This window comes from Macaca fascicularis, chromosome 17, assembly GCF_037993035.2.
Source record: "Macaca fascicularis isolate 582-1 chromosome 17, T2T-MFA8v1.1".
Classification (NCBI taxonomy): domain Eukaryota; kingdom Metazoa; phylum Chordata; class Mammalia; order Primates; family Cercopithecidae; genus Macaca; species Macaca fascicularis.
In genome coordinates, this window is record NC_088391.1 from 64,060,784 (window position 1) to 64,084,755 (window position 23,972).

At 43.2% G+C, this 23,972-nt stretch overlaps 1 non-coding gene across 1 annotated transcript; it reads right to left on the reverse strand.

Moving 5' to 3' along the window:
* Window positions 1-19,701: 19,701 nt before the first annotated feature.
* Window positions 19,702-19,806, reverse strand: LOC123569948 (U6 spliceosomal RNA). Its single transcript, XR_006693820.1, has one exon. It is a non-coding gene; the product is annotated as a U6 spliceosomal RNA (small nuclear RNA).
* Window positions 19,807-23,972: the final 4,166 nt, after the last annotated feature.

The following is a 23,972-nucleotide window of genomic DNA, read 5'->3' on the forward strand; positions in this document are numbered from 1 at the left end:
GGGATCAAGGGATATAAACATTTATGTTTTTAAATTTATCATATTTAAAACCTTTTTATGGGTTGAGCGTGGTGGCTCACCCTGTAATCCCAGCACTTTGAGAGGCCAAGGCAGATAGATCCCTTGAGCCCAGGAGATGGAGACCACCCTGGGCCACATGGCGAAACCTTGTCTCTACAAAAATACAAAAAGTAGCCAGGTATGGTGACTTGGTGCCTATAAATCCCAGCTACTGGGGAGGCTAAGGGGGGAGGATCACTTGAGCCCAGGAGGCAGAGGTTGTGGAGAGTCAAGATCACGACACTACATTCTAGCCTGGGTGACAGAATGAAACTCTGTCTTAAAAAACAAAACAAAACAACAACCACCACCACCAAACCTCTTTATTATGAAAGTTTGCAACAAATATAAAAATAGAAGAGTATGATGAATACTCACCCTCTTTACAATGATCAACTCTCAGACAGCCTTAATCTACCTGTACTCCCAACTCTTCCCTGTCTTCTTTCCCCTAGATTATTTGAAAGCAAACCTCAGACACCATATAATTTCATCTGTAAATATTTTAGTATGTAGGCCGGGTGCGATGGCTCACACCTATAATCCCAGCATTTTGGGAGGCCGAGGAGGGCGGGTCATTTGAGGTCAGGAGTTTGAAACCAGCTTGGCCAACATGGTGAAACCCCGCCTCTACTAAAAATACAAAAGTAAGCCAGGGGTGATGGTGGGTGCCTGTAATCCCAGCTTCTCAGGAGCTGAGGCAGGATAATTGCTTGAATCCGGGAGGCAGAGGTTGCAGTGAGCAGAGATCATACCATTGCACTCCAACCTGGGTGACAAAGCGAGACTCCATCCATCTCAAAAAAAAGAAAATAATATATACATTTTAGTATATACCACTTAAAGATGACTGCAGCCTTAAACTTCTGGGCTCAAGGGATCCTCCTGCCTCAGCCTCCTGAGTAGCTAGAACTACAGGCATGTGCCACCATGCCCGGCTAATAATTTTTAAATATCATCCAAATATGGATGATATATTTTAGCCATGCGTGGTGGCTCACGCCTGTAATCCCAGCACATTGGGAACCGAGGAGGGTGGATCACTTGAGGTCAGGAGTTTGAGACCAGCCTAGCCAACATGGGGAGACCCTGTCTCTACTAAAAATACAAAAAAAAATGAGCTGGGCATGGTGTGTGTGCCTGTAATCCCAGCTACTTGGGAGGCTGAGGCTGGAGAATTGCTTGAACCTGGGAGGCGGAGTTTGCGGTGAGCTGAGATCTCGCCATTGTACTCCAGCCTTGGCAACAAGAGTGAAACCCCATGTCAAAAAAAAAAAAAAAAAAAAAGTCATTTTAAATCTGAATACGTTCTCGAAAATTGTTCTTAAAAAAAGTACTAACTTATCTTTCCACCCACAGTGCTGCTCTTGGGAGCAGGATTCTGGAGAGAAAGGCAAAATTCAAGGGAAAGAGTTTGCCTTTAAGTTTTTTTTTTTTTTTTCCTTTTTTTTTTTTTTTTTTTTTTGAGACGGAGTCTGGCTCTGTCGCCCGGGCTGGAGTGCAGTGGCCGGATCTCAGCTCACTGCAAGCTCCGCCCCCCGGGTTTACGCCATTCTCCTGCCTCAGCCTCCCGAGTAGCTGGGACTACAGGCGCCTGCCGCCTCGCCCGGCTAGTTTTTTGTATTTTTTAGTAGAGACGGGGTTTCACCGTGTTCGCCAGGATGGTCTCGATCTCCTGACCTCGTGATCCGCCCGTCTCGGCCTCCCAAAGTGCTGGGATTACAGGCTTGAGCCACCGCGCCCGGCCTGCCTTTAAGTTTTAACATAGGCTATGTTTTAACACTTAAACTTAAAGAAGGAAGACCAATAAATAGCACTGTAGCAAGAGCAAGAGGAGAAACTGAACCTACCAGTGGTCTGTGAGCTCTCATACATTTAACCCTCCTAAAGTACAGTCTTGAATAACAGACAACATCAAAAGGCAGCTGTGCTTTTCTCAGAATAAAACAGCTGAGCTAAACAACCAAAACCAAACAGCTGTACTGCCTTTGGATTTAGTGTTACATTAAAATTAGATGTTTTCTTTCCCCAGCTTTTTTTTTTTTTTTTTTTTCCTTGGTGGAAGAAGCAATTGAAGAGTTTTATTTCAGACATAAATGTTATGTTCAAATCATTTGCACACAGCCCCCAGTAAAATGTTAGTTATTATGGAAATCTGACTGATGGCATTGTCACTTATAAGGAGAGACCCTCTCTCAATTGTTTTCATTATTCAATACTACTTAATTATTTAGGATTTTCCTGTGTACAGTGAACATCATTGATGTTATAGATATTTGATTAAAACACTATTAATTAAAACACTTTAAACTTGAATTTTATTTTATTTATTTTATTATTATTTTTTGAGATGAGATTCCCTCCCGTTGCCCAGGCTAGAGTGCAATGGTGCGATCTCCGCTCACTGCAACCTCCGCCTCCCGGGTTCAAGCGACTCTCCTGCCTCAGCCTCCTGAGTAGCTAAGATTACAGGCACCCACCACCACGCCCGGCTAATTTTTGTATTTTTAGTAGGGACAGGGTTTCTCCATGTTGGTCAGGTTGGTCTCAAACTCCCAATCTCAAGTGATCCGCCCGCCTCGGCCTCCCAAAGTGCTGGGATTACAGGCGTGAGCCACTGCATCCGGCCACAAGTTTAATTTTTTCAGTTGTTTTTACTTGTTTCGTGGTGTTCTGTACTGGGTAGCGAGGGAACGTTTTTGAACAAGGACAATTAATCTTGGATTACTATGTTAGGTTTACAGGAAGGGCCAGAGTCAGGGAAACCAGGAGCCTATTGAAAAACATCTGAGAGTCGGGTGTGGTGAGAGGCCCAGGCTGGCTGGCTGATCCCTTGGCATTTTGGGAGGCCCAAGCTGGTGGATCCCTTGAGATCAATTGGAACAACAAGGGGAAACCCTGTCTCTACCAAAAGGAAAAGAAAAAAAAAGGGAGAAAGGTGATAAAGACATGAATTGGGCCGGGCGCGGTGTCTCACGCCTGTAATCCCAGGACTTTGGGAGGCTGACGTGGGTGGATCCTGAGGTCAGGATTTCGAGACTTGCCTGACCAACGTGGTGAAACCCCGTCTCTACTAAAAACACGCACACACTATATACATATATATATATATATGTAGCTGGGCGTGGTGGCAGACGCCTGTAATCCCAGCTACTCAGGAGGCTGAGGCAGGAGAATAGCTTGAACCCAGGAGGTAGAGGTTGCAGTCCTGTGGGTGAGCCGAGATCGCACCACTGCACTCCAGCCTGAGAAACAGAGCGAGACTCTATCTCAAAAATGAAAAAAAAACATGAATTGAGGCACTGTGGAAAAAATATTTCCCTTTACCTCTTTGACCAAGAGAAACGAAGTGAACTTTTCTTTTCTTTTTGAAACAGGGTCTCATTCTGTTACCCAGGCTGGAGTGCAGCAGTGCACTCAGTTCACTACAGCCTTGACTTCCTGGGCTCAAGGGATCCTCCCAGCTCAGCCTCCTGAGCAGCTAGGACTATCGACATGGCCATGATGTCCAGCTAAAATTTTTATGTATGTATTTTTTTTTTTAAAGGACAAGACAGTGGATAAAATTTTTAAATTTAAAATTAACTTTTTTTTTTTTATTTTTTAAATACAAACAGGTTTTCACTAAGTTGCCCAGGCTGGTGTCGAACTCCTAGGCTCAATCGATCCTCCCACCTGGGCCTCCCAAAGTGCTGGGATTACAAGTGTGAGCCACTGCACCCAGTCTGAACTTTTCATTTAGTTAACCTTTTCATCAGAATCCTGGAGCTTAAATGAGAAATTCCTAGATGCTCCATTCCTGATATCCTTCTGTAAAATGAAGTTGGCCTTATGTGTTTTAATTGCTTTTGGTTGATATCAGAGGTTTTCACAGTTATGCTTCTTTAAGGCAGGGACCATGCATGGAGAGCCTTGAACCCTGAGCACCTAAGCTTAGCACCTTAGAACATGGCAGATGAGTGCTGATTTTTTTTTTTTTTTTTTTTTTGAGACGGAGTCTCGCTCTGTCGCCCAGGCTGGAGTGCAGTGGCCAGATCTCAGCTCACTGCAAGCTCCGCCTCCCGGGTTTACGCCATTCTCCTGCCTCAGTCTCCGGAGTAGCTGGGACTACAGGCGCCCGCCACCTCGCCCGGCTAGTTTTTTGTATTTTTTAGTAGAGACGGGGTTTCACCGTGTTAGCCAGGATGGTCTCAATCTCCTGACCTCGTGATCCGCCCGTCTCGGCCTCCCAAAGTGTTGGGATTACAGGCTTGAGCCATCGTGCCCGGCCGCTCATTAGATTTTTGTTGAAAAAATGGCTTCCAATTTTTTCATGTTTGATTTGGTGGCTGTGCTGTAATTGCTCCCATGTTCTTAAACCCCTCTCCTCCTCTTCATTTGGACAAACACAGCCTCCTTTTCTGATGCTTACGCTTGGATGGGGTCCTTTCTCCAGCCTGTGGAGGCCTCTTTGTGTCACCAAATCATATTGTATATTTTTTATTTTTCTTTTTTAATTTTTATATATTTTTTGAGACAGAGTTTCACTCATCACCCAGGCTGGAATGCAGTGGCATGATCTCAGCTCACTGGAACCTCTGCCTCTGGGTTCAAGTGATTCTCCTGCCTTAGCCTCCTGTGTAGCTGGGATTACAGGCCTGTGCTACCGCACTCGGCTAATTTTTTGTTGTTGTTGTTGTTTTTGAGATGGAGTCTCGCTCGGTTGCCCAGGCTGGAGTGCAGTGGCGTGATCTCAGCTCACTGCAACCTCTGCCTCCCGGGTTCAAGCAATTCTCCTGTCTCAGCCTCCCGAGTAGCTGGGACTACAGGAGCCTGCCACCACGCCTGGCTAATTTTTGTATTTTTAGTAGAGACAGGGTTTCACCATATTGATCAGGCTGGTCTCAAACTCCTGATCTCAGGTGATCCGTCCGCCTCAGCCTCCTAAAGTACTGGGATTACAGGCGTGAGCCACCACACCTGGCCATATTGTATATTCTTTAAAACAACAAAAAAAGCTCATTAGATTTTTCCCAGCTGAGTTCAACTCTTTGCCTTCTCCTATTTGTTTCTGACCACTCTACCAAAACCCACTTTAATCTAGCAGCCAAGTGTTAAAGCTCCTCAATTACTCAAAATCTCCTTACTGGCAGATTGTAGGAGCCTTGGAGGAGGTAAGGTCTCGGCTTTTTTAGTGAGTCTTGCCCCAGGTCCCTGGTTTCTAAGTCTGGCCAGGTGTCATCATTGGAGGAACTAGTTAAACATCTGCATTCCTGGCACCATTCCAGCCTCGGTGACTCAGAATTTGGGGTGTGCTGCCCCCAATCTCCAAAGAGTACAGCAGGAGCCTCAGGAATTTGAATTTTAACAAGTGTTCCAGGCAATTCTGATACCTGGGCAGGTAGTCCAAACATTTAGTGTAAATTCCTTCCAGGGTAAGCAAAAAGACAAGGGAGAAGGATGAGTTCAAATTTTGGCAGAGATTGGGAGTGAGTCTGACTACCCATCCATGTTGTCTATGTATTTTTACTCTTCTCTTTAGAGCCTACATTTTCCTCCATGCCTTTCATGGCTGACTTGCAGACTGACTCTAAAGGTCAAGGACTTGCTACTTCATTTGTGTCAGAAGCAGGAATTTCTATGAAAATGAATAGACCTGAATTCTTTTATCTTACAATCCTGGAATTGTTAGGAATCTTAAAGGTCACTTAGTGACCTTATTTGGTGGGACACCTTAGATATCCAAAGGACAAGCAATGACATCAAGATTAGCAACTCACATAATTGTGGTGAGCCACCCAGGGTAGGCCTTCCCCGAGGCTTCCAGCACTGCAAGTGGAGAGATCAGCAAGTCAGGAGTAAGGGCTGCGCTGGGAGAGAAGTGGGGGCTGCGCACAGGAAAATGAAGGGAGATCAGATGGTATATGGAGATCAAAGAGGGAGTGGAAGAGGAATGTGGGTGAGAACAATCTTTCAGTGCACTCAAACACAAAGGAATTCATTTACTCACTCCCCAAACACCTGTGAATTATCTCCTTAGAACCTGATCTGATGCTAAGCACAGGTCTTGCCCTCAAAGTGCTCTCAATCTAGTGGGATAGACAGATATCCATGACAATAGAGAGTGATAAGTCTAACAATAGAGGCCGACTTCAGGAGTAACGTAAGAATATGTGCAAACACACCAGCCCCAAGGGTTTGTGGAGCCCTTAGAATTTATTTATAGTATTGGATATAACAGCAACATTAAAATACGCAAGCTAGCCAGGCACAGGTGGCTCATGCCTGTAATCCCAGCACTTTGGGGTGCTGAGGGAGAAGGATCCTTTGAGCCCAAAAGTTTGAGACCAGCCTAAGTAACATAGTGAGACCCTGTCTCTAGAAAAACTAAAAAAATTAGCGTGGCATGGTGGCGAGTCCCAGCTACTCAGGAAGCTGGAGGTGGGCCCAGAAATTTGAGGCTGCAATGAGTTACGAGCTATGATTGGGCCACTGCACTCCAGCCTGTGCAACAGAGTGAGACCCTGTCTCTAAAAAATAAAATAAATACAAAATAAAATACGTGAGCTAAACAGAAAGACTATATCCAGTTGTTTTTAGAATTGTTTTAAACTTTTTTGTTTGTTTGTTTCAGCCAGTCCACTCTGTTGCCCAGGCTGGAGTATGGTGGCTCGATCTCGGCTCATCACAACCTCCGCCTCCCAGGTTCAAGTGATTCTCCTGCCTCAGCCACCCTAGTAGCTGGGATTACAAGTGCCTGCCACCACGCCCGACTAATTTTTGTATTTGTAGTAGAGACGGGGGTTTCATCATGTTGGCCAGGCTGGTCGCGAACTCCTGACCTCAAGTGATCCTCCGACCTTGGCCTCCCAAAATGTTGAGATGACAGGTGTGAGCCACTGCACCTGGCCCATTTTAGCTTTTTAAGTGTTAAATAGAGCATTGCTAGTAAAACTAAGAAAGAAAGAAAAAAAAAAAAAACGAAAATAGTCAACTTTTTGGTAATATCTGAACTTGAACCAGATGCTATGAAGAAATGGCTATTGGCTGGGTGCGATAGCTCACGCCTGTAATCCCAGCACTTTGGGAGGTCAAGGCAGGTGGATCACTTGAGGTCAGGAGTTTGAGACCAGCCAGGCCAACATGGCAAAACCCTGTCTCTACTAAAAATACAAAAATTAGCCGAGCATGGTGCCATGTGCCTGTAATCCCAGGACCACCTCTCACCTCAGCCTCCCAATCCCACTCTCACCTCACTGAGGGTGCAGTGAGCCTTGATCGCACCCCTTTACCCCAGTCTGGGTGACAGAGTGACATCCTGTCTCAAAACAAAAAAGAAATGGCTATCGTGGATATAATGAAGAAATAGAAATTTTATAATATATTAAAATAAATCTCATGTAAGAATTATTCACATGAGACAAATGTCCTGTAGAAAGAAAAATTACCTTGAACTAAAATGAGAACTTGCTAAATTCCTCTTTCTTATTCTCTTTTTGAAAATAGTCAACTTTCTTTAAAAATGTAAATAGGCCAGGCGCCGTGGTTTACGCCTGTAATCCCAGCACTATGAAGGCGGAGGCCGGTGGATCACGAGGTCAGGAAATCGGTGAAACCCTGTCTGTACTAAAAATACAAAAAATTAGCTGGGCGCGGTGGCTCACGCCTGTAATCCCAGCACTATGAAGGCCGAGGCCGGTGGATCACGAGGTCAGGAAATCGAGACCATCCTGGCTAACACGGTGAAACCCTGTCTGTACTAAAAATACAAAAAATTAGCCGGGCGTGGTGTCGGGCGCCTGTAGTCCCAGCTACTCGGGAGGCTGAGGCAGGAGAATGGCGTGAACCCGGGAGGCGGAGCTTGCAGTGAGTTGAGATCGCGCCAGTGCACTCCAGCCTGGAAGACAGAATGAGACTCCGTCTCAAGAAAAAAAAAAAAAAAAAAAAAAAAAAAAAAAAAAAAAAAAAAAAAAAGTAAATATTTCTTTTTGGGATAATGTGAGAAATGAATACACTTTGCCTTCCTCTCCCTCTCGCACCCTCACTTGTAATCACAAAGCTATCGTTGAATGCTAGGTACCAAAGGTATTTTACTGCTGTGATACAAAATGGCGTTTGTGTGAAACGTAGATTTTAAGATTTCCCAGGGATGGAGCCGGGTGCATGGCTCACACCTGAATCCCAGCACTTTGGGAGGCCAAGATGGGTGAATCACTTGAGGTCAGGGGTTCAAGACCAGCCTGGCTAACATGGTGGAAACCCCATCTCTACTAAAAATACAAAAATTAGCTGGGCGTGGTGGCGCACACTTGTAATCCCAGCTACTTGGTAGGCTGAGGCTAGATAATTGCTTGAACCTGGGAGGTGGAGGTTGCAGTGAGCTGAGATCATGTCATTGCTCTCCAGCCTGGGCGACACTGTAAGACTCTGTCTCTAAAGCAAAACAAAACAAAAGACTTCTCGGGGATAGACTGGATAGGAGAAGAAAAAAACCAAAAACTGAAGGTGCCCCAGACTATTGGTATCAGGGCAGGGATAGTGCAGGGAAAGGAAGTAGGAATTATTTGGAGTTTGAGAAAGGAAAAAAAGAAAATATTCTAAACATGGAAATGGTTGTAATTAGGAAATATCAGACATTATAGTTTAGACCTATACAGGGGAAAGTAAACATTCAAAGTGTGTTATCTTATTGATTAGCAAGGAAAAAAAATATATCTTCATCTTTTAATAAGGAACTCCTAGGCAGGGCGCGGTGGCTCACGCCTGTAATCCCAGCACTTTGGGAGGCCAAGTGGGGCAGATCACCTGAGGTCGGGAGTTCGCGACCAGCCTGACCAACATGGAGAAACCCCATCTCTACTAAAAATACAAAATTAGCAAGGCGTGGTGGTGCGTGCCTGTACCCACCTACTTGGGAGGCTGAGGCAGTAGACTAGTTTGAACCTGAGAGGCGGAGTTTGCGGTGAGCCGATATCGTGCCATTGCACTCCAGCCTGGGCAACAACAGCGAAACACTGTCTCAAAAAAACAAACACCAAAAAGGACTTCTGAATCAGGAGTGTTGTAGGACGTTTCAAGGGTAGGAATATTATACTTTTATAATCTACTCTTGTAATTGTTAGATTAATTGAAAATTAATAGTCAATCTGGCCTAGTCAATAATAAAGTTAGTTGGAATAAAATCCAGTGCTTAAAATTACTATAATTCAGTTAGTAAATGCCAACTGTATGCTTAGCTTTAAATAAAATTTAAAAGATAGCCCTGTTTTCCTCTAAGATTATATAAGGTTCTTACTGCAACGGAATCCTAAGTTGTTTTATATAGCTTTTCATTTCTAACAACTAGGTTGAATCTGTGCTACACAGATTTGGTTATTAATAGATATAATTCAGCCTTCTTCACTGAAATCAGTGCTTCCTTTTATTTCTTTCTGCTCTTGATGCAAGCTAGGCATATACTAGGCATTCAAAAATATTCGTTGACTGATGAAAACAGTGACTGGATATGCACAATCAGAGTTTATCATTTTGAACTGCTACAGAAAACAGTTTAAAAATGTGGATTCAATAGTCCATGGTCATTTCAACTCATATTTTTTCCCCAAGTATCGGGAAAAAAATTTCTGGACAGATTTTTCTCCAGTAAAACTGAAACCTAAATTCGATCTATTTATTCAGAGTTCAGGCCCAACACTTAAATTATAGGAAGGTATGTCTATAACTCCAAATTCACTCCAAGTCGACGTTCAGCCCTGGGGAGCTAACTAGTGGCCTCAGTTCTTCCATTCCTTTCCCTGCTGCAGGAATCGGTCCCCTGGACTCTGATGTGTGGCTGGGTCAGCTGCGTTGCCCTGGGCAGACTTATTAGCTTGGATTCTTTCGCATGCAAAAGATAGCACCTGTGTGACTGTGCATATTGAAAATTCAATTTCAGGTGTATTTGCAAATTGGATTTTGAGGGGGAAATTTAAGCAAATCCTTTTGAAAGCAAATCCCTCCAAGGAGTGAGTAATAAAGAAACAAGAAGAAAAGTGACAATCAAAAACCTATTAAAATCTAGTTTCCAGAGAAGAAGCTGACTGTCTAATGACATTTATGCTTTCATAGCTAGGCATTTAACAGTCATTTTGTGTCAGTTGCTTCCTTTATACATGAAACGTGGCACATTTTTCAGTTTTCTGTATTTCTGAGACCTTAATCCCAACCACTCTTAAATGCTTGAAATGAGCCCATGTTTCTAAAAGGAGGGGTATTTTGTCCATCTGAATTTCTCTGCAGGAATCTACAATGATGCCTCAAGCATCAATACATGAAGTCAACCACTGTCATTCATCCAATTCATTCATTCCATTCATTCTTTTATTTAGCCCTAAAAATCCATGGTAAATTATTATGGCCAAGAGAAGGCTAAACCAACCAGCTGTTTAAAAACGTTAGAATTTGGGATCGCAATGAAGTTATGTGTCTAAACTAAAGGGAGAAATTATTAATTAATTAATTAATTTATTTATTTATTTATTGAGACAGAGTCTCTCTCCCTTGCCCAAACTGGAGTGCAGTGGCCGGATCTCAGCTCACTGCAAGCTCCGCCTCCCGGGTTCACGCCATTCTCCTGCCTCAGCCTCCCAAGTAGCTGGGACTACAGGCGCCCACCACCTGGCCCGGCTAATTTTTTTTGTATTTTTAGTAGAGATGGGGTTTCACCGTGTTAGCCAGGATGGTCTCGATCTCCTGACTTCGTGATCTGCCCACTTCAGCTTCCCAAAGTGCTGGGATTACGGGCGTGAGCCACCGCGCCCGGCCGAAATTATTCATCACTGATACTTTCAGTTCCCATTTCTGTTTGCTTCCTTTATTTTTTCCTTTTGTTAATTCCACTGCCTAACCCCCAAACCTTTACCCTCACCGCTCTATTTTGCATCTGAACGTTATTTGCTACTGCTGCTGTACTTCTCTGGGTTTAAAACGGGAAAGTAGGAGTAGATATGAGGAATCAGGAGCAGTAGAAACCTAGATCTTACATTTTGGTCAGATTGTAAATGTGTGATGACAATAAGATATGATCAACTTTTTGACCTTACCCTTCAGCTCTCCAGTTGACATTGGTTGTTTGGAGGGGGACAAATCCTGACTCAGGATCCAAGTATCTTTCTTCCCCTCCATGGTAAATAATGTAATTCTAATTGGAAAGACAAAATTATCAAGTTTTAACACATCAATTGGTTTCTAAAATCCTTTTGGAATAGTCTAGTATGAATATCTTTAAAAAGTGGGGTTGGGATTTTATTTGATATCTGTTGGTTTCTATCCGTTGCAGTACTGGAGCCTGTTAAAAATAAATGCCATATAGAGAAATGTTTTCCGAAAGCAAAACCTGATGTTTGCAAAACTTATAGGCTCATGGGTTTCTAACTGGGAGTGTGCACACAGACCCCTCCAAGGTAAATACATACATTCTAAATTTACCTGAGCGCTTTAAGCAGCTCTTAACATCCTATGACAAGGAGAACATTTGTTAATCAGAAAAATTACAACCTATTCATACTTATTGTTTGATTATTTCTCTGCTGACCTCTGAGGTCCCATTGTTGATTGAATTAGTTATAGTAACTCATATTTATTTTAGCAACTAGCTAATATAAATGCAAACTCTTCTTATCACCAGATGATTGATAGGCACATTAAGAAGTTGTTCAGCAGGTTGCTTGGTTTGAAGAAATGTTTAAATCCTGATGGGTTACTTTTTTATCAGCAAAGAGTGGGAATTAGAACAGATAAGCCCATAGTAACAAAAATTTTATTTTCTAAGTGGAATGTTGTCAGTTCTTTTATATTTGATTTTGCTTGAAGCAGTAGATTCTATCAGTTCCCTTTTATAGATTTAAATGTATTTTGGAGGTATTGCTCTTCTATTGTTGACTGGAGAAGGTATCCTATAAAGAATATTGTCAAGCAGCTGAAGGTGATGAAGTATCTGTTGGCACTAATGTGACTTTTTCTTTCTTCTTTCTGTTTTGTTTTTGCATAAAACATCCATTTTGTAAAGGCTTTCAGGCACTTGAACTAAGTTAGCCCCTCAAATGCCTAACATATTTTTCACTAGTAAAAGTACTGTTTTGATTTTTTTTTTTTTTTTTTTGGTGACAGAGTCTCACTCTGTTGCCAGGTTGGAGTGCAGTGGCGTGATCTCGGCTCACTGAAACCTCCGCCTCCCGGGTTCAAGTGATTCTCCTGCCTTAGCCTCCCAAATAGCTGGGATTACAGGCATGCGCCACCACGCCCAGTTAATTTTTGTATTTTCAGTAGAGATGGGATTTCACCATATTGGCTGGGGTCTCGATCACTTGACTTCATGATCCACCCGCCTGAGCCACCCAGCCCGGCCTAATTTTGGTATTTTTAGTAGAGATGGGGTTTCACCATGTTGGCCAGGTTGGTTTTGAACTCCTGACCTCAGGTGATCTGCCAGGCTTGGCCTCCCAAATTGCTGGCTTGAATCGCTGCACTTGGATCCTTCTCCTCCTCCTTCTCCTCCTCTTCCTCCCTCCCCCCGCCTCCTGCTCTTCCTCCTCCTCCTCCTCCTCCTTCTTCTTCTTCTTTTAAATGGAAACATGAGCACAATAGGGTAAGGTAAATTGCCCATGGCTATCCAATAGGTGAGTGACAGGATAAAAGTTCATAGGTCCTCATCCTTAATCTGGTCATTGGTGTATAGGCCCAGGAGTGCTTCTTAACAACTGGCTGTGATTTTCATTATAATATCTTTTCCTGAGTACATAGGTACTTTAGTGATAAGCACTAGAGAAGGGTCTAAATATAGACACGATGGGTTAGTCAAAAGAAATGACTGAAAGTTTCTTCTTGATTGGAAACTGAATAACGTTCCTAGAAAATTCTGTTGAAGCTGGGTACAGTGGCTCACACCTGTAATCCCAGCACTTTTGGAGGCTGAGGTGGGTGGATCACCTGAGGTCAGGAGTTCAAGACCAGCCTGATCAACATGGTGAAACCCCAGTCTCTACTAAAAATACAGAATTAGCCGGGCATGGTGGTACATGCCTGTAATCCCAACTAGTTGGGAGGCTGAGGCGGGAGAATCGCTTGAAACCCGGAGGCAGAGATTGCGGTGAGCCAAGATCACACTCTATGAAGCATGTATTTGCTTCATAGAATTTTTTTTTTTTTTTTTTTTTTTGAGACGGAGTCTCGCTCTGTCGCCGGGGCTGGAGCGCAGTGGCCGGATCTCAGCTCACTGCAAGCTCCGCCTCCCGGGTTTACGCCATTCTCCTGCCTCAGCCTCCTGTGTAGCTGGGACTACAGGCGCCGCCACCTCGCCCGGCTAGTTTTTTGTATTTTTTTAGTAGAGACGGGGTTTCACCGTGTTCGCCAGGATGGTCTCGATCTCCTGACCTCGTGATCCGCCCGTCTCGGCCTCCCAAAGTGCTGGGATTACAGGCTTGAGCCACTGCGCCCGGCCTGCTTCATAGAATTTTTACGAGATGATACAGTAATCCAAGCAATTCTCTATAAAAGTCACTAAAAATTCTCTATAAAAAGTCTCTACTAAGAATACAAAAATTAGCCAGGTGTGGTGGCGGGTGCCTGTAATCCCATCTACCTGGGTGGTTGAGGCAGGAGAATTGCTTGAACCCAGGAGGCGTAGGTTACAGGGAGCCAAGATCTGGCCACTGCACTCCGGCCTGGGTAACAGAGTTAGACTCTGTCTCAAAAAAACAAACAAACAAACAAAAAACAAAAAACTCGCTTAGAGTCACCTGCTAGAGGTTTCCGGCTATTTGGAGATTTGCTGGCTCTGCAGTGGACATGATGGCATATTCGTGGATGATGTGGAGAGTGACAAAATGGCAGAGTGTCTAATTATTAATCAAATCACAGATTCATATCTCTCTCCCCCTCCTGCACCAGTTTCCTTGGAGACACAGTTTCTCGTCAATTTTTTGAATTGCATTAATATTAACTATGACTTTGAATCAGGAAAAATGCAAAATATCTGAAGAGTAGTATTTATATCTTCCACGTGACATTTGCATCACATGGATAAACGTTAAAAATGTTCTTGAGAACACGGGAAAATAAGGAAATAGAGTTCAAAAATAAAGTATAGAACTTGTTAGACAAGTTTCTGTTTAAAACTCAGTGGATTATACCTCTTTGTTTTAAACCATTAGAACAGCAATGATTAAATATCAGATTCCTTAAAGAGTCACTAGTTCCTTTTGGAAAGTTTTGATTAAAGCATTGTATTTATTAAACTGTTCTACCCACGCATCTTTCCTTCAAGATGTTGTTTTTCCCATGTCTACTGTTTTATTACATGACAGTTATTGAAAGGTTAGATGTGGTTTAATTTCTCAAGATTTATTTTTATATGTCATAAATCAAACTTTGTTTTTTTTTAATACATCACAAGAAGCAGTGTGGTCTGTTCAAAGTGGGTGTCAGGAGACCTGGGTTCTATTTCTGACTCTGACATGTGACTTTGGGTAAGTCGATGAATTCCTCAGTGTCTCAGTCTCCCTAGCCATGTAATGGGGATAATAATATCTCCCTTTTACCTACTTCACAGGTTTTTTTTTTTTTTAAAGGATTAATTAGCTGATGTTTGCAAGTCACTCTGAGCTCCTTTGATAAAATACAAAGCACCATTATTTATGACAATAATAATAGTGTCTCGACCAGTAGGTTTCCTTTCATCCAAGGATGGCAAAGTACTTTACCACTGGGATTGCAGCTTTACAGCAGATTACTGTGTGGTGGCTGGCTCTCCTTGAAGAAACAGATGGTAATGAGCAGTCTGGTTTTCACTAGAGAGTAATTAAGTCTCCCACCAACTCATTGAATCATTTGCATAAACTTCCCAAGACAGAAGTGCAGCTCCCAAAAGAGCTGGGAGAAGCTGAATTGGGCTCTCATCCCTCATTACTATTTATAAACAAGTCACAGGGGATGTGGATCTTGGAATATCAATATTTTCAACCCCCAAATCGATTTGCTGAAAGGTTGCTAAAGCATGGGAATATTTAGACAACAGGTAAATTAGGTTCAACAAAAACATACATGTAAGAAGCGTGGGTTACCTGAGGGTCTTTCAGGGTGTGTAAACCAATTACGTACAAGCCCTGTGATCTCTCCTTGGCAGTCTGGTTAGACTAACTTTCAGTTAATTGACAAAGACGAATTAAGCACCTGACTCGTGTGCCTGTTTCGGGTTATTAAGAAGAAAAGTGTGCGATGTGGTACCTGCCCTCAAGTTGTTTACAACGTATTTGAGAAGATGAAACTAAGATACAGGAAACAATTAGTGGAGTATGGAAGACAGCATATAATTAAGGGCTAAATTGTGTGGAACAGACCACAGGACGTTGAAAGAAGGAAGTGGTCTATATGGACCAGTGTAGTTCAGGAACGCTTCACTAAACAGGTGAACTAAAGAAGCATGTTTTCCATGAACCCCATACGTATATAGACCCACCATATACCCACAACAATTCAGATAATTTTTTTTTTTTTTTTTTTTTTTGAGACAGGGTCCAGCCCAGGCTGGAGTGCAATGGCACGATCTCACTGCAGCCTCGACCTCCTGGGCTCAACCCATTCTCCCACTTCAGCCTCCCGCATAGCTGGGACTACAGGCACTTGCCACCACGCCTGTCTAATTTTTGCATTATTTGTAGAGACAGGGTTTTACCATTTTGTCCAGCCTTGTCTGGAACTCCTGAGCTCAAGCGATCTGTCCCCCTTGGCCTCCCAAAGTGCTGGGATTAAAGGCGTAATCCACTGTGCCCAGCCCAGAATTAAAAAAACAAACAAAAAAAAAAAAAGAAAAAAAAAAAAAAAAAGCATGTTTTCCATAGGACCAGTATATGAAGGGACAGTGTGCTTGTGTTGGAAGATAGGGTAGAGAGGGAGACTTGACTCTGGTAATGCGGGGCTTTGGTGGCCAGGCAGGGAGGAAGAAGAACAGAGAACTTAGAGAACTTTCATAGTCAGACATAGGTGTTTGGACCTAATTTAATCCCTTTTCTTTTTTCTTTTCTTTTCTTTTCTCTCCTCCTCCTCCTCCTCCTCCCCCTCCCCCCCCCCTCCTCCTTCCTCTTCTTCTATTTTTTTTAAACGAGACAGGGTCTCACTTTGTCACCCAGGCTGGAGTGCAGTGGTGCAATCATGGCTCACTATAACCTCAAACTCCTGGGGCTCAAGTGATCCCTCTACCTCAGTCTCCCAGTAGCAGGGACTGCAGGCATATGTCATCATGCCTGGTGAATTTTTAAATTTTTTTGTAGAGATGGCATCTTGCTATGTTGCCCAGGCTGATCTCAAACTTCTGTGCTCAAGCAATCTTGCTGCCTTGACCTCGTAAAGTGCTAGGATTACAGGCATGGAGCCACTGCACCTGGCCCACTTATTGTTAAAGACTGCAGAACATAGGGACCCAGCCGGGTGCAGTGGCTCATGCCTGTAATCCCAGTATTTTGGGAGGCTGAGGCTGGGAGGATCATCTGAGGTCAGGAGTTTGAGACCAGCCTGACCAAAATGGCGAAACCCCGTGTCTACTAAAAATACAAAAATTAGCCGGACATAGTGGTGGGTGCCTGTCATCCCAGCTACTCAAGAGGCACAACCGAGTAGCTGGACCAGGGAATCAAGAATTGCTTGAACCCGGGAGGCAGAGGTTGCAGTGAGCGGAGATTGTGCCACTGCACTCCAGCCTGGGTGACAGAGCGAGACCCCATCTCAAAATAAAACAAAACAAAACAAAAAGAAAAGAAAAGAAAAGATAAAAGAACATAGGACCTGATGAAGGCAGTATTTTGTAATGCTTCTTTGGCAACAGCATGCAGGAATCACCGGAGCAGAGAAGACACCCAGAGCAGGGAGGCTGGCCGGAATCGGATACTGTAATCTACAGTGGGTAGAACTTTATCTAGAAGGATTGTGGTGGACATGGAAAGAAATAAGTAAAAGTAGAGCTTTTAATGACAGCTTACTACATGCTGGAAAGGTATCTTATTCTCACAACAACCTAAGGTAATACTGATATAAACTCATGTTAGCATTGATCTCCTGATATGGAAACTGGTTGAGGAGGTGAACTTGTGACTTGGACCCAGAGGTGGTATGTCTTAGAGCCAAGGTTTGAGCCCAGTATGAATCCTAAATCACTATTTAGATGGAGGAGATTAATATGGGAGAAGTAAACATTTTGGCCAGAGGATAGCCATTCAGTCTAGTTAGGAAAACCCTGGGTTAGACAAAGTTAAAAACAGGTAATTTTCTCTCCCTTTATTTCTAGACCTCCGTGGTGTCCTCTAGGGTGTCCTAGACCTCTGTGGGGCTATTGCACATAGTGAATCTGCAAGAGAATTTAGTCTGAGGAGCATGTCTACACTGGCGTCGTGTAGAAGGCATGTGGAAAATGCTGGCGTGAAATCTTCCTTCCTAGCCATTCTAAGCTCCAAAATCAGGAATACCAGGGGGCCCTCAGGACTGGAAGTGAGGGTATTCCAGGGACTGCTAGAGAGCCAGAGGTTAGGACTGGGATTAAGCAAAAGCAGGAAATAAGAGAAGCAGACACAGGAGGCAGCTATCAGCCTGCCAAACTAGATTCAGGGACTTGCGCATTCAAAGCGGGAAGGTTTAGGTCACAGGCAAATTAGTTCCAGAGAGAACCTAGTGCCTGGAAGTCCAGTTTCTGCGCGTGCTGCTGGGTCCTTCCTTGCCTCACTTGGTTGGACTCTGCCAGGTCAGCCCGTCTCAACTTCAGCATCTCAAAGCGTTAAGGCCGAGCAGCTGATGCTCTTGATGTGGCGCTTACCAGAGGTTAGTAGTTTTTCCTGGTTAGAAAAAGTGTTGGAGAATTAGGTTGTGGAGGAGTGGTTTGATTTGGTTGATACCCTGGAGGCCTAGGTTGTGAAATTTTACTTTGACTCGAGATGAAATTGGGAGTAATTCTAATGAGAAAAGAAAGTGCTTGAAGAAGAGGATTCTTGCTGATATCTGAGGCTTTGGAAGGAGAAAAGGTTAAAACAAAACTACAGCTGAGTTTAAAACCCAAGACCCCTTAAACATTGGCTGGCTTTAAAACTCTACTACAAATGATTAGAGCATTAGCCATGATTTCTAAAGCTTGCAATTTCACTTATGAATCTACACACTGATTACATTTTGGATACATTTGGCAGCCAAAGTAGAGCAGGAAATCATTATTGGATACAAAGGGCCACACAGGAGGAAGTTTTTATTGGCAAATACCAACTTATATATTCACAGAATCCTATAATCTTAGTCCTAGAAGGAATCTATCCCCCCTGCCTTATGAAGGCCTTTTCTAAAATGTGTCCAAAGAGACAACAATCTCTTCTCATTTAATAACCTGCCCCTCTTCCAACTCTCTGAAATGTATTCCAACCTCTGATACTCCTATCGTATTAATTTAAATCCTTTTTTTTTTGGTTATCTCCTCTGTGAACATGGAAAACAGTTATCATCTTTTCTTTCAAAACTCTTCATGTTCTAGAAGGCTGTAATTACATTTCCCTCAAATTTCTCAGCTTTTGATGGAATAATATACATGCATATTTCTGACATTTGTTGACTTCTGAGGATGTGTAGGGCACTGAGCATGTCACATAAATTATCTCATTTAGTTCTGACAAAAGCCTGCATAATATTTATATTGCATAAATTTTATATAAATATAATAATTACACATGAGATAATTCCCCGCCCCCCTCCCCACTTTCTCTCTATACAAAGTAGAAGCTCCTTGTAAGTTGGAATTCTTCGTCTCATTTGAGAGAGAAAGAAATTGACACTTGGGGTTCAGAGGTTAATAATACCTTTCAAATAGTTGGTAAATAGAAGAGCCAGGATTGAAAAACTGCCAATGTTCATGTGAACACACAGATTAAATTTCCCAAACGTTTGAGTCGACTTCCCTACGATTTTTTTTTTTTTTTTTTTTTTTTTCAGATGGAGTTTCACTCTTGTTGCCCAGGCTGGAGTGCAGTGGCTCAGTCTCGGCTCACTGCAACTTCTGCTTCCCAGGTTCAAGTGATTTTCCTGTGTCAGCCTCCCGAGTAGCTGAGATTACAGGCACCTGCCACCATGCCCGGGTAATTTTTGTATTTTCAGTAGAGATGGAGTCTCACCATGTTAGCCAGGCTGGTCTCAAACTCCCGACCTCAGGTGATCCACCCACCTCTGCTTCCCAAAGTGCTGGGATTACAGGCGTGAGCCACTGCCCCAGCCCACTACGATCTTTCTATTCTTCTTTGACTCCTTTGCTTTTCTTCTCTTATCCTTTCCTTCATGCTGCTTTCTTTGACTATTTGACTATCTTTACTGTTCTTCCTAGCATTCATTTTTATACATTACACATATTATTTACATATTATAATATTTACACATGATATAGTTTTCCCTTCACTTTCTATCTAAAGTAGAAGCTCCTTGTAAGTTGGAACCATGACTTATGTATAATTTATTGACTTTTTAGACAAAACATTATGCTCGGAGTGATGATTGTTTTATTATGGTGTAGAAAAAAAAGGTTCCTATTAAGAGGAAGACGGACACTTTTATGAGGTCAAACCATTTCTCCTTCCTGCAAGCTCTGAAAGCATCTTTACTTTTTGTTTTCTTTTTAAGGAACGCTTCATGAATTTGCGTGTCATCCTTGTGCAGGGGTCATGCTTAATCTCTGTATTGTTCCAATTTGAGTAGATGTGCTGTTGAAGCGAGTCCCTGAAAGCATTTTGTGCAAACGCAGCCAAGTGTAGCAAAAAAAGAGGAGGTGGGTGGGTGGTGCTGGGGTCAGAAGACATGGGTTGAAATTCTAACTCTAAAATTTACTACTCGTTTGACCTGAGAAAGTTACTGTAACTTTCTGAGCACCTGTTTTCTCCATGGTAAAATGGGGATGATGATACTGATCTTACAGTGTTATGAGGATTACAAAATGCAATAGGGTGGGCATTTTATATAGAGCTGGGCACGTGGTAACTGTTACAATGACAGGTTTCATCATTAGAGTATATTCTATTATTGTACGTCTCTCACAGAAATCACTTTCTTACTAAGCAGTAAATTCTTCAAGGGCAGAGACTGGCCTTCATTTTTCTTACCACTCCCCTCCTTTCCAGCTTAATGCCGGTCACATGGTAGCATGCAACACCTTTTTGGTAATGGTGTATGAGAAGGAACCCTAGTGAGGAATCCAGGCTGGAGAACTCTGTTAAAGACTCTTTGAAAGTGAATGCAGGGTCTGGGTGTGGTGACTTACGCCTGTAATCCCAGCACTTTGGGAGGCTGAGGCGGGAGGTTGGCTTGAGCCCAGGAGTTCAAGACCAAGAGTTCGAGACAAAGTGAGACTTCATCTCAGCAGAAGAAAAAGAAAAATTAGCTGAATATGACACTAGGGTGGCTCGTGCCTGTAGTCCCAGCTGCATGGGAGGCTGAGATGGGAGAATTGCTTGAGCCCAAGAGGTTGAAGCTCTAGTGAGCCATGATTGTGCCACTGAACTCCAGCCTGGGTGACAGGTCAAGAACCTGTCTCAAAAATAAAATAAAATAAGCTGAATATACATGGAGTCTAAAGCTATACTTTCTACCAGGCCCTAGAATAGTGTTCTACCTATTGAAAATCCAAGTGATTATATTTTCCTTTCTTTTTTCTTTCCTTTTTTTTTTTTGAGACAGAGTCTCACTCTGTCACCTGGCCTGGAGCAATCTTGGTTCACTGTAACCTCTGCCTCCTGAGTTCAAGTGCTTCTCCTGTCTCAGCTTCCCAAGTAGCTGGAATTACAGGCATGCACCACCACGCTTGGCTAATGTTTGTATTTTTAGGAGAGACAGGGTTTCCCCGTGTTGGTTAGGCTGGTCTCAAACTCCTGACCTCATGATCCTCCCACCTTGGCCACGCAAAGTGTTGGGATTATAGGTGTGAGCCACTGTGCCCAGCTTCAATATTTTCATCTCTACTATTTCATTTAGCTCATTTAAAAATATGGAGATAATTTAAAAAATAATGTCCTGTTCTTGCCTTGTAGATTCTATTCTTTCTCAAGCTGTATACACATTTCAAACAAAGTTATTAATATCATTTAAAGTGATTTGTCCAGGATGATGTAATACTCTTTTCACTGCATGCCTTTGTATTCTTTTAAAAATTGAGACAGGGTCTTGCTATGTTGTCCAGGCTGAATTTGCACTTCTGGGCTCTAGCAATCCTCCTGCCTCAGCCTCCCAGTAGTTGGGACTACAGCTTCTTGCTACCTTGCCCAGCTCCAAACTTATTTTAAAGTCCCTTTCAGATTGTTCTGTTACTCCTACTTCCTGTACTATAAATTCTTCCTTTCTGTGTATTTAATGCATCCCTCTCAGGAAGGACGTTGGTTTCCTCTGGTGTTAAGATTTTTGATGGTGAGCTCATTGTCAAAGACAATTGTTTGAAAGGGTCCAACTGCTCTGGACTGTGGCAATATCGAGTGGGATGTTTCTCATTGGCGTCTGCTGTGATCCTCCAGGGCTAAACACACTAAGAGTAGTTGCTGCTATTAACAATAAGGCCTAGAGCATAGGCCATAGAGAAAGTCCTAGAGATCTCTTCTTCCAGGCCTTCCTTGTGTAGTCAGACAACCAGCACGTGGTTACAAGCATGTCCTGTACTTTCTAAGATGCTGGCAAGGGCTTTGTTAAATTCCCCTTCTTCTTATTCTCCCAAAACTGTCCCTCTGATGTGGGGAACTAGATGATCCAAATGGGTTAGTTATTAAGAACCATGCTGTTTACTATTCAGGACCAAGCTTTCTGAAAGTGTTTACTGAATTGATTGGGCGGTGATTTTTTCCCCAAGAATGGAAGTGAAGCTCATGGGTACATATATTTCTAGGGTCTTATTTCTAGCTTAAAGAAACTTTCAGGCTGGGCACGGTGGCTCACGCCTGTAATCCCAGCACTTTGGGAGGCCAAGGCAGGTGGATCACTTGAGGTCAGGAGTTTGAGATCAGACTGGCCAACATGGTGAAACCCTGTCTCTACTAAAAGTACAAAAATTAGCCGGGCATGGCAGCTTGTGTCTGTAGTCTCAGCTACTCGGGAGGCTGAGGCAGGAGAATTGCTTGAACCCAGGAGGCAGAGGTTGCAGTGAGCTGAGATCGTGCCCTATCACTCCAGCCTGGGCGACAAGAGCAAAACTCTGTCTCAAAAAAAAGAAACTTTCATGCTTTTTATTACATAAAAGTAATAAATATATTTCATGTTGCATTCTTACACGGAGTATACTATGCTAATTTTTCCCAATACATAGGCACCTCCTCAGGCTTTGTGGAATTCCTGAAGATGATAGCTAGTCCTTTGATGGCACTAGCTGATTCTTATCAGACTTTGATCCAAGAGATTGGAGATATTGGCGATTCAATGAAGGATAGGACACATTGCTTTTTGTTTTTTGTTTTTTTTTTTTTCCACCAAGGAGTTCATAATCCAGTACAGATACACACACCCAAGGTAATGACAAGGGTACAGTAGAACAAAATGCTGTCTTGAAGGTAAGCTGAAAGAGCTATGGGAATAAACATACAAGAGTAATTAATTCTGCCAAGTGGAAGAGAAAAAAGGAAAACTAGAGAAAGAAGACAACCTTCTGGATGTTCTTGGAATGAAGATTTTACCAGGAAGATGAGGGGCTGGAGGGCACTTGTGGCAGAAGAAATAGTTTGAACAAAGACAAGTGTGACAGCCACAATGCTTGGATGTGAGAAAAATATACATCTGTGTTGTTTTTTTCTAAACAAGATGAAAAATGGCCAGGGAACCCACCCACCTCTTGTTAGGAAACGCAATGTGTCATTTCTTGGGGTGGGGACACAAGGGGCTAATGTAGGCGGTCTAAAATGTTTGGGAATGGGCCTCTGGTCTTTGGGGCATCATAGTTGCCACCGAGATGTTGACTGTTTCCTGGGCTCCGTAGGAAGGGTGTTCACAGCGCTTACTGTTCCTGGGTGCTCCTTTTTGAAGGGAGTAGAGGTTTTCATAGAGGTTTGCAGACATCCTTGGAGCTGGGCTGGGATCATGTGGTTCTTTTTTTGTTTTGAGACTGAGTCTTGCTCTGTTGTACAGAGTGCAGTGGCGTGATCTTGGCTCACTGCAACCTCCGCCTCCTGGATTCAAGTGATTCCCCTGCCTCAGCCTCCTGAGTAGCTGGGATTATAGGCACATACCATCATGTTTGGCTAATTTTTGTATTTTTAGTAAAGATGGGGTTTCACCATGTTGGCCAGGCTGCTCTTGAACTTCTGGCCTCAGGTGATTCCCCGACCTCGGCCTCCCAAAGTGCTGGGATTACAGGCACGAGCCACTGGGCCAGGCCCAGTATCATGTGTCTGTACACAGAGTTTTACTTAATGCCTCTACTTTGCTTTCAGCACCTGAGCTGTGCCCAACACAGTGCCTACTGCCTAACGATTAGGCATCTCAAGCTTGGTTCAGTGGCTCCAGAGAATAAACCTCCTGCCTCTTGTGAAGGTGGGGAGGGTAGACCCTTGACTGCAGAGGGGAGAGTTGGGGTCTGGAGTCCAAATGCTCTTTGTGTAGACTTTCAGTGAAGCCCTCTCTTTTCAGCAACCCCCGCTCTGTCACCATCTTCAGTATCTGATTCTTCTAACTCTTGAGCCTGAGGACCAACATACTAGCTTCTAGTCTAGGCTCTTAGGTTTCACTTCCCGCTCTGGGCCGTGCTAATTACTGCTTCTCCATGAGCGCTGGGTCTTTGCATTTTACTGTTTGGGGCTATAGATGTGTATCGGTTTCACTGGTGAAGAAGTTTTTGTTGCTTCTTGTTTTTCTTGTTGACTTTGGATGATATCTGAGGAAAGGATAAGTCTACCAGCTTTGAAACATGCATTCTTCAA